Below are 18553 nucleotides of genomic sequence, written 5' to 3'. Positions count from 1 at the left end.
TCCATCTGCATTAAGGCTGAGGAAGAGCAGTGGTATTTGGCCATTCAATCAATCTCCTTTGGGTTTTCATATTCTTTCCTCAAAGCCTTTAACCATCTAGTATGAAAAATTTAAATCAATTCCATTTGAGTGCTTAGCGCAGGCAGAGCACTGTAGTAAGTGCTGGGGATAGTACAACAAAACACTATAAACAGATTCCCTGCCCCCAACAAGCTTAGAGAAGCAGCGTGGCTTAGTGGCAGGAACACAGGCTTGGGAATCAGAGACTATGGGGGGGTCTAATCCCAGCTCTGCCACTGTGAGTCCCACATGGGACAACCTGATTACCTTGTATCTACCCCAGGGTTTAGAACAGTGCTTGGCATATAGTAAGCGCTTAACAAATATTATTATCATTACAGTGTAGAGGGAGCTTACAGGCAGTTTATGACCTATCACAGAACCAGCTACCATAAGTGATCTCATTAATTTACCCTACTACTTATGGTCAGTTGAATGACTCAAAACATACATCTTCAAATTGCTGCTTTTAAAAACATCTCCTTTCTTCTGCAACTCTTTGCTGTATTATAAGGGATATTCAACACAAAGAAGCACTGTGATTAAGCTCATAACTGTAATGATGTTTAGCAAACCCTCTTCCCAAATTATAACTAGATTGTCTTAGACTTTTTTATTTTAAATTCTTAGAACATCATTGTTAATATTTATCGGGCATCTACTGGGAGTAGAGCACAGTACTAGGCTCTTATGGAACGTAATAGAAGAAATAAAAGACAATCCTTAACCTCTGAGGGTTTACAATCTAGTGGCAAGACAGTAGCTATACACTGACAAATATCCCTTAAGAGTGAAAATTAGATTTGAATAACATACCCAAGTAAATACATAAACAAAAAAAATGAACAGATGAATTCTAAGGTTGTTGATGGGGTGGGATGACCAGGAAGGTTGGAGATCACTAAATCCTGTCGGTCCCACCTTCACAACATTGCTAAAATCCACCCTTTCCTCTCCATCCAAACTGCTACCACATTAATACAATCACTCATCCTTTCCTGAGAAGCAGCATGGTTCAGTGGGAAGAACCTGGGCTTCGGAGTCAGAGGTCATGGGTTTGACTCCCGGCTCTGCCACTTAGCTGTGTGACTGTGGGCAAGTCACTTAACTTTTCTGGCCTCAGTTACCTCATCTGTAAAATGGGGATTAACTGTGAGCCTCACCTGGGACAACCTGATTACCCTGTATCTATCCCAGCACTTAGAACAGTGCTCTGCACATAGTAAGCACTTAACAAATACCAACATTATTAACATTATTATTTCCTGCCTGGATTACTGCATTAGCTTCCTTGATGTTCTCCCAGCTTCCTGTCTCTCCCCACTCCAGTCCATACTTTACTCTGCTGCCCGGATCATTTTTCTACAAAAACGTTAAGGACATGTCACCCCACGCCTCAAAAAAAAACCCTAGTGGTTGCCCATCCACCTCTGCATCAAACAAAAAGTCCTTACCATTGGCTTTAAAGCACTCCTCCACCTTGCCCCCTCCTGCTTCACCTCACTACTCTCCTTCTTCAACCCAGCCCGCACTCCTCGCTCCTCTACTGTATTGTATCATACTGTATCATGTTGCTATATTACCGATTTCGTTTGTTACTGTTTATCGTTGTCAGTGCTGCCACTCACCTCTCTGGCCTCACCATGTTCCTCCTCCCCCCCTCCTCCCTCCCGCCCCTTCCTATCCTCCCCTTCCCCTTCACCTCTCTCGCTCAGCTCTTTCCCGCTCTCTCCTCTGCCTCCTCCCCCCCTCCCCTCCCCTGCCCTAGAACCCCACTTTACCAGCGCTACCCCTCTTCCCCCTCCCCCTACTCTCCCCCCCACCAAACACCCTCCTCACCCCCTCTCCCCTTCTCTCTTCCCCACCCATGCCCCATCCCAGTCCTCCTGTCCCACCGCTACCCCTCATCCCCCTCTCCCCGTCCAGGGCCCCGCCACCTCCTTCCCATCCAAACCCTCCCCTCCCCCCGCCCTTTCCCCCCTTCCCCCCTTGCACCCACAGCTACTTTCAAGTGTGGCCTCTGGAACCCCCGCTCTATTACAGGTAAGCTACCTTTCGTCCATGACCTTTTCCTCTCCCGCTCTCTCCTCCTCACCCTTTCAGAAACGTGGTTCACTCCCGAAGACACGGTCTCCGCCGCTGCTCTCTCCAGCGGAGGCCTCTCCTTCTCCCACTCCCCCAGACTCACCGGTAAGGGAGGAGGCGTTGGCTTCCTCCTCTCACCCCATTGCCGCTTCTGCACTATCCCTCCTCCCCCCTCCCTCTCCTTCCCCTTCTTCGAAGCCCATATCATTTGCCTCTACCACCCCCTCCAGATACTTGTCGCTGTCATCTACCACCCTCCTGGTCCCACCTCCGACTTCTTCAACCACCTTGACCCCTTTCTCACCTTCCTTCTCTCCTCTCTGCCCACTCTGATCCTCTTAGACTTCAACATCCATATGGATGTACCTGATGACTCCTCTGCCACCCGCCTGCTATCCCTCCTCGACTCTGCCGACCTCCTCGTCCACCATACCGCGCCCACTCACTGACTCGGTCACACCTTGGATCTCGTCATCTCCTACCGCTGCACTATCTCCTCCCTCACCGACTCTGAAATCCCTCTCTCTGACCATAACCTTCTCACCTGCCTCATCTCTCACACTCCCTCCCCCTGCAAATCTTCGCTACTGCCCCACAGAGACCTCCGCTCTCTTGATCCCACCCGTCTTTCCAAAAGCATCTCTCCTCACCTTGCCGCCCTGTCCTCACTTCCCACTCTCGATGATCAGGTCTCTGCTCTCAACTTCACCCTCTCTACTCATCTCAACTCTCGCCCCCCTTTCCCTCCGCCGCTCTCGCTCCACTAACCCACAGCCCTGGATCGCCTCCTCTGTCCGCCTCCTACGCTCCTATGCTCGAGCTGCTGAGCGCTGCTGGCGAAAGTCCAAGCACCAAGCCGACCTCACACACTTCAAATTTATCCTTTCCTGCCTTAACTCTGCCCTCTCCTCCGCCAGGCAAAACTTCTTCTCCTCCCTCATCAACACCCATGCCCGTCACCCCCGCCAATTGTTCCGGACCTTTAACTCTCTCCTTAGGCCCCCTGTTCCTCCCCCTCCCCCATCTCTCACCCCCAATGATCTGGCCATCTATTTCCTCACGAAAATCAACACAATCAGGTCTGAGCTCCCCAAAGTCACCCCTCCACCTCTCCCCTCCCCCCCACCAACTCTCTCCCCTACTTTCCCATCCTTCCCTGCAGTATCCTCAGAGGAGATCTCCTCCCTCCTCGCAAGTGCCACCCCCTCCACCTGCGCCTCGGACCCCATTCCCTCTCACCTTATTAAAACCATCGCCCCTGCCCTCCTCCCTTCCTTAACTTCTATTTTTAACCACTCAATCTCCAATGGCTCCTTCCCCTCTGCCTTCAAACATGCCCACGTCTCCCCCATCCTAAAAAAACCCGCTCTTGACCCCACTTCCCCCTCCAGTTATCGCCCTATCTCCCTACTACCCTTCCTTTCCAAAATCCTAGAACGAGTCGTCTACAATCGCTGCTTAGAATTCCTTAACTCCCATTCTCTCCTGGACCCCCTCCAATCTGGCTTCCGTCCCCTCCACTCTACTGAGACTGCTCTCTCTAAGGTCACCCATGACCTCCTTCTTGCCAAATCCAATGGCTCCTACTCCATTCTAATCCTCCTTGACCTCTCTGCTGCCTTTGACACTGTCGATCATCCCCTCCTCCTCCATACCTTATCTCACCTTGGCTTCACGGACTCCGTCCTCTCCTGGTTCTCCTCTTACCTCTCTGGCCGGTCATTCTCAGTCTCCTTCGCAGGCGCCTCCTCCCCCTCCCATCCTTTAACTGTTGGAGTTCCTCAAGGGTTAGTTCTTGGCCCTCTTCTGTTCTCCATTTACACTCACTCCCTTGGTGAACTCATTTGCTCTCACGGCTTTGACTACCATCTCTACGCAGATGACACGCAGATCTACATCTCCGCCCCTGTCCTCTCCCCCTCCCTTCAGGCTTGCATCTCCTCCTGCCTCCAGGCTGTCTCCACCTGGATGTCGGCCCGCCACCTAAAACTCAACATGAGCAAGACTGAGCTCCTCATCTTCCCTCCCAAACCCGGTCCTCTCCCAGACTTCCCTATCACCGTGGATGGCACGACCATCCTTCCCGTCTCTCGGGCCCGCAATCTCGGTGTCATCCTTGACTCGTCTCTCTCGTTCACCCCACACATCCTATCCGTTACCAAGACCTGCCGGTTTCACCTTTACAATATCGCCAAGATCCGCCCTTTCCTCTGCACCCAAACGGCTACCTTACTGCTACGGGCTCTCGTTATATCCCGGCTAGACTACTGTGTCAGCCTTCTCTCCAATCTCCCTTCCTCCTATCTCACCCCGCTCCAGTCTATTCTTCACTCCGCTGCCCGGCTCATCTTCCTGCAGAAACGATCTGGGCATGTCACTCCCCTTCTTAAACAACTTCAGTGGTTGCCTATCAACCTCCACTCCAAACAAAAACTCCTCACTCTAGGCTTCAAGGCTCTACATCACCTTGCCCCTTCCTATCTCTCCTCCCTTCTCTCTTTCTACCACCCACCCCACACGCTCCGCTCCTCTGCCGCCCACCTCCTCACCATCCCTCGGTCTCGCCTATCCCGCCGTTGACCCCTGGGCCACGTCCTCCCGCGGTCCTGGAACGCCCTCCCTCCTCATCTCTGCCAAACTGATTCTCTTCCCCTCTTCAAAACCCTACTTAAAACTCACTCCTCCAAGAGGCCTTCCCAGACTGAGCTCCTCTTCTCCCTCTACTCCCTCTACCATCCCCCCTTCACCTCTCCGCAGCTTAACCCTCTTTTCCCCCCATTTCCCTCTGCTCCTCCCCCCTCCCTTCCCATCCCCTCAGCACTGTACTCGTCTGCTCAACTGTATATATTTTCATTACTCTATTTATTTTGTTAATGAAATGTACATCGCCTTGATTCTATTTAGTTGCCATTGTTTTTACGAGATGTTCTTCCCCTTGACTCTATTTATTGCCATTGTTCTTGTGTGTCCGTCTCCCCTGATTAGACTGTAAGCCCGTCAAACGGCAGGGACTGTCTCTATCTGTTGCCGACTTGTTCATTCCAAGCACTTCGTACAGTGCTCTGCACATAGTAAGCGCTCAATAAATACTATTGAATGAATGAATGAATGAATGAATGAATGAATAACCATCTCGATGTGCCTCTATCTCGCCTAACTCACTGCCGACCCCTAGCCCACATCCATCCTTTGGCCTGGAACGCCCCCCCCCCAAATTTGACAGACAATTACTCTCCCCACCTTCAAAACCTTATTGAAGGCACATCTTCTCCAAGAGGTCTTCCCAGACCCTCTAGACTGTAAGCTCGTGGTGGGCAGGGAATGGGTCTGTTTATTGTTGCATCGTACTCTCCCAAGTGCTTAATACAGTGCTCTGCACACAGTAAGCACTCAATAAATACAACTGAATGCATGAATTAATCAGAGAATATATATTAGGTGACTTTTAGGTGTGGCTTTGAGGTAAGGGAGGGATGTGTTCTGATGAAGGAAAAGAGAGAAGCTGTTTCAGCCAGCAACTCAAATATGAGTAGTAGGTTGCAGGCAGGAAAGTCCAAAGCAAGGAATATTTAGGCGGTAAACTTGGAAGGAGCAAAGAGGCCTTATAGTGGGAGAAGAGGGCAGATAGGAAAGAAGGAGCCAGCTTGGGGAAAGCTGTGTAGTCAATAGTCTTGTTTTTGTTCTATTTGAGAAGCCCCGGGTACCCAGTGGAGATTTCTGAGGAAGTGACTTGTGATCTGATCATCTTTTTAATTAGATGATGCATGCAACTTTCTGTAAGACAGACCGAAGTCCAGAGTTAAAGTGATCCCTGTCCCCTCAGCCATAGGTGCCAACTCCATGGAGGCAAATAGAGGGATTATCCCCAGAGATTTGGTACTGAGTGGGAGAAGCTATTCCCCCCACAGCTTTTAGGGCAGGGTGTGGGCAGCTGGAACTAGCCCTCTTTACCACTTTGAGATGGACAGAGACCAGGAATGGAATCAAGGTGGCACCCTCCGGCTCCACCTCTAGTCCCTGTCAACAAGAGGAAGGGGAGGAGGAGGAGGAGGAATAGGATGCCACTATGGTCATTCTGGTCTGTGCCAGATATCAGGGATGGACACAAGAGGCTCCTCCTCACTGGCTTCTTAAACCTTGTGAGGAGCAGCCACACCCCAACTCCATCTGCCCAGGCAATCGAATGGATCCGGGAATGGAATGGAGATTACAGCTCTGAGGCTGCTGTGGTTGTGGCACCCTCCTCCAAGGGCTGCCCAAGTATCATGCCACTTTAGGACCTGCCATCCATGTGCCATCCATGTGCCATCCATGTGCCATCCAAAGTCCATTTAATCACTGAAAGTGTAAGAAGAAGAATACATAAAGTGGATGCCATCCATCCATCGACGTGGATGGCATGCCATCCAGCTACTGTAGCCATACGAACAGTCCAGCTCTATTGCTGTAAGTTGGGTTACTTCCACTGTAGCAACAGGAAAAACCATGGCCAACAGACCCCAGCTTGAAAGCAGTGTAGCAGCTAGGTGGCTTCATGGCTTCTGCAGTGATTTTGTAAGCCTAACCCCTCTCTGATCTCCAAAGGCTCCCCAAGGCTTCCTGCATAGATCAGGTGGAGAGGAGAGCAGATAGCGCCTCATGGACTTTGGGGCAGGGGCAAATGAAACCTCTTGTACCTAGCCCCTATATCCACTGAGGATCAGAGAAGTGGCAGTTGTAGGGAGAAGGGGAAAGTTGGTGATGAGGAGGAGGGCCAGTGAGTACCTTTTACTTCCACCACTTTCCCTCCTCTTTCCTTACTCCTTCCCTTCCCTTTTCCCTCCTCTTCCTGTTTTTTTCTCTGTCACTTCCCCCCACCTCATCCCCTGTTCCCTCAAAGCCCCAGTCCATAAATCAAAAGTATTTATTGAGTGCTTGGGAGTGCAATAGAATTAATAGGCATGATATCTGTCCTCCAGAAGCTTGCAATCTCTTAAGGAACAGGCACTGATAGACCTTTCAGATAGGAAAGAGAAGTGAATATGTATGAGAATTAGTGCTTACATAGAAAGCTATGTAAATCAGCATGTACAGAAGTGCTACAGGTGGCCAAGTGCATAGTTTGTGTGTAGAACACTTGACGTGGTAGTTAGCAGGGGTGGGGAGAGATCAAACCTGGGGAGAAGAGCAATTAATCAGTGAAGATGTCACCTTCAAATTTGCTTTCACAAGTGAAAGGAAAATTGGGTATTCCTGCCTTCAGCCTGGTCAGAAAATCCAAAGAGTCAACTGGGAGCTTTTCTGAATCCTCACTGATGCCTGAAAGGAGCTCCCAGTACTGGAAGCTGTATCCCTTCTGGACCTCATCCAATCAATCAATCAACCAATAAGTCATATTTATTGAGTGCTGTGTGCAGAGCACTGTAATAAGCACTTGGGAGAGTACAACAGAGTTGGCAGACATGTTCCCTGCCCACGATGGCACACTTCCTCAAAGCCATACTTCTTTACAGCCCCGCCTCAAGTTCACCCCCACATTCAAAATGAAAGGATAGAACCCAGGCAATGAGGATTGGGTCTTGAAAACATTATATTCTAAGAATGAAGAACTAAATTGGAAATATTTTTCTGTCTATTGAAGAATAGAGATTAGATGAAAAGCAGACTAGGCACTCTCTTTTGCCTACAGTAGCGCCTCACCATTAGAGGTTATTACAAGATAATTTCGACATTAGATATGAACCTGCCAAATACATTTTAACCATCACATCCTGCTTTCCTCTAATTTTATGCATTATTCTTTTACACTTTCAATGATTAAATGGACTTTGGAGCAACATAAAAGTCACTCATGATGCATCATTTCTAAATGAACAGATTTACCTCAAAAAATAACAAAAACATCTAGTACCAGAGGGTCAGAAACTAGGCTAGACATTCACAACAATTCGAGGCAGAATATAGAACATAGAATTTCCATTCCGTACTTATCAGCCTGTCACTTTGATTTCAGAATTCAATCAGTATTTTGGCCAGTAAGGGGAAAATTCTAGTGCTACTTTTTTCCTGTGAATTCATACGTTTTAATAGTCTATACCTGAGATCATTAAGGAAACACCCAAACAGCCTCCAGTCCTAGGTGGTTTAATAATTCATCTGCTAGGAGGCAGGGGCTTAGGCCAGTTCATCCCTCTAGACCCCTTCCAGCTCTAGGATTCTAGAATAGGAGAGAAAAGGTTATTGTTATTACTCAAAAGACATTTTTAATTCAAACAGAAAATATCATTGCAACTACCAAGTAGAGGTGAAGAATACACTTTTAAAAAATATATTTTGAGAGTGCCTGAAAAATCTCACAGGGTTTGCAGGGCGAGGGAATTGAGTTTTAGTCCAGGCTCTGAAAGCACAGAAATGCTCCCTGGGGCTATGCCATCGGTGGTGAGGATTTCTGACCAAGGAACCACTTAGCTAGCTAATGTGGGTGGTGAGGCCACAGTGGATACTGGGGCATACACCAGCTGGTTTTTATGCTATGGCCCAGCAACGGCACTATGCTGTTGTCACTTGAGCCCTCAAGGGGTCTGGCATGTAAAAGAAAATCTTTGCATATGTGTCTCAGGGTGCTGCACCCCTGCCTGCCTACTTTCTCATGTTGCTCGGGGCCCCAGCAGAAATATGACTGGCAGGGACAAGTGAGTGCAAGTGGCACTATTCAAACCACTATAACTGTATCAACCGATTCCTTCATACTGGGTCTTGGTCTCAAAATGGAGACATGCATCAGACGGTAGACTCCATCATCAAATTCCTGATGAACCCCCCCTTAAGGAAAACTATGTGAGGCTTGAACTGGTGCTGTGCATTATTTACCCACAATTGTTTCTTCTCATCGCATCTTACATTCCCTAAATCCCTAACAGCGTTCAATCCAAAATGTGTCACAGAAACTCATTATGGAAGAACCGAATGTACTGCTGTTTAATTATCTTACCTAATCAGAATGCTGTCCAGTGATGAGGGAATAGATAAGAAATGTAGCCCAGCATATCTTTTGGGAACTTGACAGAGAATGGAGAAAACATCAAGAGTCATTCCAAATGAAAGGTCTAGAAAGTTATAGTAATATTCAGACCTGGAGCTAACATTGCAATCATGTAAGGCTTCTTGAGCAGTTTCAAGAGTATCATCTAGGAGCCACACTCAACATCAAATTCCAGCATTGTCCTGCAGTTTTTGATGAGGGGGAGACTGCATCCATGAGTTGAAGTGCTTTTGAGAGAGAATCTATTGCTCACTTGTCCACTTTGTCCATGAAAATACAATGTGCACCTTTTCTGGCCCCTCTCCATTCTAAAGGTTAAGAGGGAAAGGTATGTCAAATCACTAGCAGTATGTGTGTTTGAGTTGTTTTTTCAATAATGGTGATAGTTTGCCCTGAGCCACCCGCATTATTTTGCCCAGCTCCTCTGCGCCCAGTGGCACGTGTTGGAAGGAGGACGGGTGCCATTTTGGGTGGCAGAACAGAATCTCTCTGAGACTGCAACAGCAAACTGACACTCTGTGCTCTCACCCATTTTGTAAACCATTGTTGAGTCTGATACTCAGAGTGACTTGATAGGGGTTGGAGAGGTCTTTTCTACTTTCGCGCATAAAGAACAATAGTGACAAAAAACATACAGTTATCCTCTGCCTAGCTAGTCACGCCGGAGCTGAAAAGGAGTAATAATAATAATAATATTGGTATTTGTTAAGTGCTTACTATGTGCAGAGTACTGTTCTAAGCGCTGGGGGAAATATAGGGTAATCAGGTCATCCCACGTGAGGCTCACAGTTAATCCCCATTTTACAGATGAGGTAACTGAGGCACAGAGAAGTTAAGTGACTTTCCCACAGTCATACAGCTGACGAGTGGCAGATCCGGGAGTCGAACCCATGACCTCTGACTCTGAAGCCCAGGCTCTTTCCACTGAGACATGCTGCTTCAGGAGCATCAGGGCAGAGCTGATCCAGACCCAGGCAGTGGTTTTAAGGGGGCAGCGCAGACTCATTAGACTGTAGACTGTAAATTACAGTCTGTAAACTGCAAGCTCTAGACTCTAGACTGTAAGCTCGTTGTGGGCAGGGAATATGCCTGTTTATTATTTTATTGTACTCTCCCAAGTGCTTGAGTACAATGCTCTACACACAGTAAGTGCTCAATCAATAAGATTGAATGAACTCACCGGTTTCTTCTAACTTGGGGCAGATTAATCCCAGTAATTGTCTGATTTTCAAGCTCCGCTGCTTCCTCGACCCCTCCAGCAGCTATAGTTTCAATAGTCCTATAGTAATGATAATAATTATGGTATCTGTTAAGTGCTTACTATGTGCCAAGCACTGTTCTAAGTGCTGGGTAGATACAGGGTAATCAGATTGCCCCAGTGGGGCTCACATTTTTTTTTATCTCCATTTTACAGATGAGGTAACTGAGGCACAGAGAAGTGAAATGGCTTGCCCAAGGTCATACAGCAGACAAGTGGTGGAGCCAGGATTAGAGCCCATGTCCTCTCACTCCCAAGGCCGTGCTCTTTCCACTGATCCACGCTGCTACTATAAGCTCACTGTAGGCAGGGAACGTCTCTACCAACTCTCTTTGTACTGTCCTCTCCCAAGTGCTTCGTATAGTGCTCTGCACAATAAATACCATTGATTGACTCATTCATTCATTCAGTCAATAAGGAAAGACCTCTTGTAAATAAGGAACATCCAAACCCCATTTCTAGGAGCCATCCTCATCTGGCTATTCAGCCTCTCCCAGTGCTATACTATTGACTCCATGTGCTACAAGTGACGCTGTAGTTTCTGGATGGTGAATCCTCACTGTCATGAACTGCTCAGAGGGAAGTAACAATTGTAGACAGTGAAGGAGTCCAGTGGAAAAGATTAAAAGCCCATACTCTGGACTGCATTACAGAACCATGATTCTCCAGAGCTCCTTTTATGGCGTGGGCAGGGAATGCCTTCATTCAATTGTATTTATTGAGCCCTTACTGTGTGCAGAGCACTGTATAAAGAACTTAGCACTGCATCTACCAACTCTGTTGTATTGTACCCTCCAAGTGTTTAGTACAGTGCTCTGCACACAGTAAGCACTCAATAAATACCACTGATTGACTGATTGATCAGGCCAGTGGAAGGACACATCAAAAGAGAGAGATGTTTTACCCAGTTTACTGACCTCCTGTTGCCAGATCCAGTATGAATAATACGGGGGAGACTCTCATATCCAATACCAGAATATTGGCATTCCAAAGGGACTCAGTATTGCGATTACTGTTTGCCAAGGATGAAAAGGTGGGAAAGCAAAATTTGAATTTAACATGTGGAGTCCACAAGAACTGCTGCCATGTGAAACTTCATGCTCTTCTCCATAATAGCCAGGAGGAGGGACCGTCCCCCCCACCCCTCCGTCCACTTTTCCTGGACTAAACCAAAATAGGATCACAGAAGTCAAAAGAAAAGAAAAAAATAGAGAGTGTTTATCCTGTTTCTGCCCTTTTGCTGCCTAATCATTATTATTATATTAAGTGCTTACTAAATGTCAAGCACTGCTCATTCATTCATTCAATTATATTTATTTAGCGCTTACTGTGTGCAGAGCACTGTTCTAAGCACTGGGCTACATACCATCTAATCAGGCTGGATAGTCCCTGTGCTGCATGACACTCAGTCTAAGGAGGAGGGGGAACAGGTATTGAATCTCCATTTTACATATGAGGAAACTGAGGCACAGAGAAGTTAAGTGACTTGCCCAAGGTCACATAGCCGACAACTGGCAGAGTCAGGCCTGCTTCCCTAGGCCATGCTGTCTAAGAGAGGAGCTTTTTTGCCTTTTTTAGCCAGACCTACTCATCATTCTCCCATTTACCTCCATGAGGAGAAACAACTGATAAAGCTAATATGAATATAGAAAATAAGTTGACATTTTTCTTCATGTTTGCCAGGAGTCATAAAGCTAGAGAATCACTTCCCTTCCCTCGACTATGCCAGTGTTAGGACACAGAGATCAAAATAAAAAGAACAAATATAGAGACCAAATGCTACAAGATAGGCCTAATGCCCATGGAGTTGGCTCATAGCATTAAAACAATGGTTATTTCAATATGAGCCTTTCTCTCATTTCTGCTAAAGCTCAAGGATGGTAGCAGGATTCGCAAGCAGCTGTTTAATGATATACTTATGGGTCGCACTAGGAAGCTGGGAGGTCAGAATAAATGATTTAAAGAAATGGTGATCTAGAGTCTTGAAAAATGTAAGATAGAGGCATGCTGCTGGTGGGGGCTGGGGCAGGGGCACGCCAGTAGATAGACTTCTGTGGTCAGCAGCAATTGGAATCAGGTTTGTTTTCCCTGGGCAGGGGCCTCAGGATGATTAAGAATCTAAGGGGCAATCTCAAAAATGAACAGGACCTGTATGGGGCAAATACATTAGTGTGTGAAAGGTGAATAATGACTAGGACATAGTGTGGGAATGATTGTTGGGTTTTTCAGCTGCCCTTCATATCTGAAGGTAGAGATCCTATCTATGTGAGAGAGGAGCCTGTAATTTCCTTCCAGATTATAAATTGTTGATTCAATAAAAATTATTCATAAAAATGGGATACAGCTCAACAGGGACCCGAACAGTGCCTCCTAAACACTAAAAACACGTGGATGAGTCCTATACTGACAATAGTTACATCCAGCCTTGTTTTAAAGAAGCATCACATTTCCCACAGCAGGAACAAAATATTTTGGACTAAAATATGGAAATATTAAAGTTGTTTTTCTCTTCTAGTCCCACTGAAACTGCAAAATTCCACTGATTTTACTTAAGCTAACCAAGAGAGAGAAACTGATTCTATCAATTTTTAATCGTTTTCTTTGTGAACAACTTCTGCATAGCTATCTACCGATCTAACCACTTATTTTCAACATGGTATGTCATGTGCTTTTAAAATGGTCATCTTCAATTGCCAGTGATTAAATTAACCAGGCAGAATATGTATATTTATATTGACTGAAACCTTTAAAATATCCTCAGAAAGACTAGACAACCATCAGTCCTAGGTGGTTGTAATAATAATAATCAGTGTGGTATTTGTTAAGCACTTATTATGCACCAAGCAGCATGGCCTAGTGTTTAAGAGCAGGGGCCTGGGAGGCAGAAAGATATGGGTCCTAATCCCAGCAACTTGTTTGCTGTGTGACCTTGGGAGAGTCACTTAAACTTCTCTCTGCCTCAGTTACTTCATCTGTAAAATGGGAATTAAGACCGTGAACCCCATGTGGGTTAGGGACTGTGTCATCAATCTTGTATCTACCCCAACACTTAGAACAGTTCCTGACACATAGTAAGTGCTTAACAAATACCATCATTATTAAGCACTGTCCAGAGTGCTGGGGTAGATGTGAGATAATCAGGTCAGACACAGTCCTCATCCCAAATGGGATCACAGTCTAAGTAGTGGGGTGAGTAGGTATTTAATCCCCCTTTTACAGATGAGGAAACTGAAGCACAGGGAAGTTAAATGATTGGCCTAAGGTCACAGGTTGTTTAGGCATTCACTGGCCTGGAAACAGGGGCTCGGACCAGGTCATCCCTTGAGTCCCCTTCCAACTCTAGGTTTCTAAAAGAGATAGAAATGGTTATTGTTATTTCTCAAAAGACATTTTCATCCAATCAGATAATATTGTTGCTATTATCAAGCACACATTTCACCTTAAAAAATGTGCATTTAAAAATTATCTTGTGAAGCCTGAAGAGCTCACAGTATTCTCCATTCTTATGCTTAATGGCTTGGTTCTTTGGGGAAAATGTTTAAATAGATTACATTTTGCTGAACTTTGCTTTAAGACATGTATTAAAATAATGTGAAAGTTACAAAGTTAAATGGAACCCTAAATCTTTAAGCCAATGCTCAATGAATTTGGGATAGACTACTAATTTTCGTCTGTAGTATGTTTCGTCTTTATTCTGGATTTTGTTTTCAATCAATCAACCAGTCAATCGGCTGTGTGACTGTGGGCAAGTCACTTAACTTCTCTGTGCCTCAGTTCCCTCATCTGTAAAATGGGGATTAAGACTGTGAGCCCCACGTGGGACAACCTGATTCCCCTATGTCTACCCCAGCGCTTAGAACAGTGCTCGGCACATAATAAGCGCTTAACAAATACCAACATTATTATTATTATTAACCAATCATATTTACTGAGCACCTATTGTGTGCAGAGCACCGTACTAAACACTTGGGAGAGTACAGTATAACAGAGTTGGTAGATGCTGTCTACCTACAATGAGTTTACAGTCTAAAGGGAATACAGACAGTAATATAAATAAATTAATTAGGGATATATACATTAAGCACTCAAGGTAAGGAGTTTCTGTTTGATGTGGAGGAGTATGGCAACCACTGTAGATTCTTTAGGATGGGGTGGGGGGACATGAACCTAACAGTTTTGTAGAAAAATGATCCAGGCAGCAGAGTGAATTATGGACTGGAGTGGGGAGAGATAGGAGTTAGGGAAATCAGCAAGGAGGCTGATGTAATAATCATGGCTAGATAGGATAAGTGCATGGATTAACATGGTATTAGTTTGGATGGAGAGAAAAGGGCAGATTTTAGTGATGTTGTGAAAGTTGAACTGACAGGATTTGGTGACAGATTGACTATGTGGATTGAATGAGGGAGATAAGTTGAGGATAATGCCAAGGTTACAGGTTTTCTCATGTCATCTGTAAACATGGGGTGGCAGTTTGAACTACTAACCATAGAAAGGAGATAATTATTAGTTTGTGGTGGAAAGAGAGAGTGCACTTAGGTTTGCATGTTTTGGAAAATGTCAGTGTTACTAATAATGCATGGAAAGTTTAAATGAAATAGAAAACCTGTCTTGTAAGTTTACCACTCTATAAAGATAACATAACAATTGCAGAATGGGGTTAATGGCTTGAACTTAAAATGAATGATATACTGGAATCATAGATGGGAGAAAAATCCTCAAACACTGAAAGCATATTTAAAGGACACTTAAAGGTTTTTAAGTGCCGTAATAATATTTTGCTCTTGTTTTAGTGAAATTACCTATGTATTCTTTTAGTTGACTCTGTTCTACTGAAACAAAAGCAGATTATGCTCACAAGGGCTATATAAAGATGTAACAAAAATCACTAAAATTGTGATAAAGCATTTGCTCTAAATAGTGAAAGGAAAAGGCCAAATTTCATCTTTTTAAACAACAATGTTAAGTAGGATCAAATTCCTAAGGGGAAACCAACAAAAAGCCATAAATAATCATATATAAATATATATATATATAGTACATCTACACATACCTAGGTATGCACATATACACACACATATATGCATACGTTGATTTGGGTGTCTGTAAGACTTAGTATAACTTACTGTGCCCAGCGCTTATCTTCAAAAACAACATTTTCCTGACTTGCAAAATAGTCATCAGGCTATTCATTGATTTTAGGCTCCATTCAATTACATTACAGTTAAGAGCCAAGGAATGAGTTTGAAACAGTAAAATTATTAATTACCTTCCAACACCAGTTAGAAAAATAATGTGAAAAATTTCCTTCAATAACAGTTTATGAACAATTTCTTTGAATAATATGGTAGTTTTGTGTGTCATTCACTAAGAAAAATACATTCTGCCCTCATCTTATTTTTTTAAATGTACAAAAGGTGTGACTAGTTATTGTGCTTCTCTGATAACAAATGGATAAAGACATTGAAAGAATAGATTTAAAATAATTGTTTCCTTCTAGAACATATTTAATACTCTTCCCAGCCCCATTTAGGGTGAATTATAAGATGTATGTTTAGAAAGTTATTATTGCATCCAGGAGGTAAGAGAGTTATTGTCTCATATCAAGGAAAATACCCTTAAACCAGAAATCTACAGCAAACACATTTTTAATCCCCATCAGATTGTTCCAGTCTCCTTTTCTTATATTCTGCTTATTGTTAGGAAAACATGCTTTAATATTCTAGGTTGCAATTTTGGGCCAAAATGAGAAAAAGAACAGGTCTTTCATACTATATGTGGTAAACATAATTGTTACTAATACAGAAAATTCAATCAATATTTATTGAGCACTTACTGGGTACAGAGCACTGTACTAACACTCTACAGAGAGTACAATATAATAGATAGCATATTACCAGCCCACTAGGAGTTTACAGTCTAGAGGGGAAGACAGATATTAATATAAATACACACATTGTGGATATGTACATAATCAGTGGCCAATCAGTGATATTTATTGAGCACATACTATGTGCAGAGCACTGTACTAAGCACTTGGGAGAGTACAACAGAATTAGAAGATAGGTTCTCTGCCCATGACGAGCTTACAATCTACAGGGAACATAGGTGCTGTGGGGCTGAGGCTGGGGTGAATAAAGGGTGCAAATCCAAGTGCCAGGGTGACACAGAAGGGAGTGGGAGAAGAGGAAATGAGGGCTTAGTCAGGAAGGCCTCTTGGAGTACATGTGCTTTCAATAAGGCTTTGAAGATGGGAAGAGTCATTGTTGGATATGAAGCAGCATGGTAAGAAGCAGCATAGATTAGTGGGTAGAGCACAGGCCTGAGAGGCAGAAGGACCTGAGTTCTAATCCCAGATCTGCCACTTTCTACTGTGTGACCTTTGGAAAGTCACTTAATTTCTCTGGGCCTCAGTTAACTCATCTGTAAAATGGGGATTAAGGGTGTGAGCTCCATGTGGGACAGGGACTTGCTTACCTGCTTACCTTGTATCTAACACAGTGCTTAGCATATAGTAGGTGCTTAACAAATACCATTATTATTATATCATATGAAGGGGGAGGGAGTCCCAGGCCAGAGGCTAGACATGGGTGAGGGATCAGTGGCGAGATAGACGAGATTGAGGTACAGTGAGTAGTTTGGCATTAGAGAAAAAAGTGAGATAAGACAAGATAAGAGGGGGTGAGGTGATTGCTTCAAAGCCAATGGTAATGAGTGTCTGTTTGATATGAAGGTGGACAGACCAGAGGAGTGGGGAAATGTGAACTGAATGGTTTTGTAGAAAAATGATTCAAGCACCAGAATGAAATAGTGATCCTGCTTGGTCACTTGCTTTCTTCATCCCCTAATTGGGAAGGTGATATCCTAATGGCAAGAGTAAATATGAGATTGAAAATCAGAGGATGCCAAGATTGGAGATATAGATTTGGGAGTCCCCTGCATATAAAGTCTGTCTCCCCCACTAAATTGTAAGCTCCTTGAGATCAGCAGAGATTGCATCTACTTTATAGTATTGTTCTTAGCACTTAGTACAGTGCTCTGCACACAGTAAGTGCTCAGTGTCATTGATTGATAAGTGGGTAAAGCAGACTCAGGCAGCAGAAGCTTCTTTTCCTTGATTTTATCTAAAGCCCTGAATGAGTGGGAGGAGTCCTGCCTTCAGGACATCTCTACTTGGATGTCTTGCTTTCAAACTTAACATGTCCAAAACAGAGCTCCTCATCTTTCCACCCAAGTCATCTCCGCCCACCAAATTTCCCATCACTGTAGACAAACCCTCTTTCCCCCACCCCTTCCCATCTCCTATTTAGGCTATGAGTTATCAGGCACTGTATCTGACCTGATGAACCTGTATCTACTCCAGGGCTTAAAACATGCTTGATCCATAACAGGCATGTAACAAATATGATAATAATAATAATAATATGGTAATTAAACCTTATGGGCTGATGAGTTCCTCAAAAGAATGACTTTAAAATATGGAGAGCAGAAGCCCCAAAACTCATCTCTGAGGAACTCCTTATTAAAGGTTAAGGAGAGGGGGAAGAAATTGTACTATTGAACCCTTTCATTCGGGAAAGCCTAATTCAGAAATGAATTTGGTGCAAACTTTTCAGCCATGTGATAAGGCCAGATATAAAATATTTTGTGTATTTCCTCATGATGAACTTGTTTTTTTCTTGGTTTGCTCTTGTTTGTGATAAATCCAGCCCTGTTAGTTAAATCAATAGTCTTATCTTCTTTAAGGCTAAAGGTAAAGGATAAGGGTAAGAGAAAATGCCCCTCTCAGGGTCACACCTGGAGAGTTTCCAGTACTCTACCAGTCTCAACTATGGGAGAGAGAGTCAAGCAGAGGCATATCCATTCCATTCCTAGCTTGGGCAGTGGCTAGCGAGTGGAAGGCAATCTGCTACAAGTCAAAACTCACCTGTGCTGTGCAGCAGCAACATGGGAAAGAGTCGAGGGTGGAGACTCAAGTTTACTACACAGGAGACAATGGTAAACCACTTCTGCATTTTTACCAAAAAAACTCTACAGATACACTCCCAGACAATTGCAGGTGGAGGTGGGGCATTCTGGGAGAGATGTGTCCATGGCGTCGCTATGAGTTGGAGATGACTCGACAGCGT

General features: G+C 44.5%; 1 non-coding gene across 1 annotated transcript; it reads left to right on the top strand.

Annotated features, from left to right (window-relative positions):
- Positions 1-18203: 18203 nt before the first annotated feature.
- Positions 18204-18341, top strand: LOC114806925. The gene has a single exon (XR_003754978.1). It is a non-coding gene; the product is annotated as a small nucleolar RNA SNORA7 (small nucleolar RNA).
- Positions 18342-18553: the final 212 nt, after the last annotated feature.

Source organism: Ornithorhynchus anatinus, chromosome X1, assembly GCF_004115215.2.
Source record: "Ornithorhynchus anatinus isolate Pmale09 chromosome X1, mOrnAna1.pri.v4, whole genome shotgun sequence".
NCBI classification, from domain to species: Eukaryota; Metazoa; Chordata; class Mammalia; order Monotremata; family Ornithorhynchidae; genus Ornithorhynchus; species Ornithorhynchus anatinus.
The sequence above is the reverse complement of the archived record's forward strand: the minus strand, read 5'-3'. Positions and strand labels throughout refer to the sequence as shown.